This window comes from Triticum aestivum, unplaced genomic scaffold (genome assembly GCF_018294505.1).
Source record: "Triticum aestivum cultivar Chinese Spring unplaced genomic scaffold, IWGSC CS RefSeq v2.1 scaffold80968, whole genome shotgun sequence".
In the NCBI taxonomy this organism is placed as follows: Eukaryota; Viridiplantae; Streptophyta; class Magnoliopsida; order Poales; family Poaceae; genus Triticum; species Triticum aestivum.
This window is the reverse complement of record NW_025277795.1, coordinates 915-1,261: the sequence shown is the minus strand read 5'-3', so window position 1 is coordinate 1,261 and position 347 is coordinate 915. Positions and strand designations below refer to the sequence as shown.

The 347-nt window shown below is 42.1% G+C and overlaps 1 pseudogene; it reads right to left on the bottom strand.

Annotated features, from left to right (window-relative positions):
- Positions 1–112, bottom strand: LOC123178394 (uncharacterized; annotated as a pseudogene).
- Positions 113–347: the final 235 nt, after the last annotated feature.

Below are 347 nucleotides of genomic sequence, written 5' to 3'. Positions count from 1 at the left end.
ATTCTCCCAATTGGGCAGATGATAGACCAACATGCTCGCCAAGTGCAATGTGAGCCGTTGATCTAGGCCACGACCCTTCTTGATCAGTCGTAAACCCTGTCTAGGTATTTAAGTTGCACCGGTGCTCCATGGGCTAGTTATATACACCAGCTCTCCCACCTCCGCCTCTCTCGCTAGCGAGGTGGGACTAAACCAGACCAGATCGAGGCCGATTTCCTTTATGTTTTTTTCATTCTATTTATTATTTTTCCTTTTCACTTTTCTTCTGATTTGTATTTCCTTCTTCATCTAATTGACGTTTATGTTTCACTTTTTAATATTGTCTACATGCTTTCCTCGTACTATAA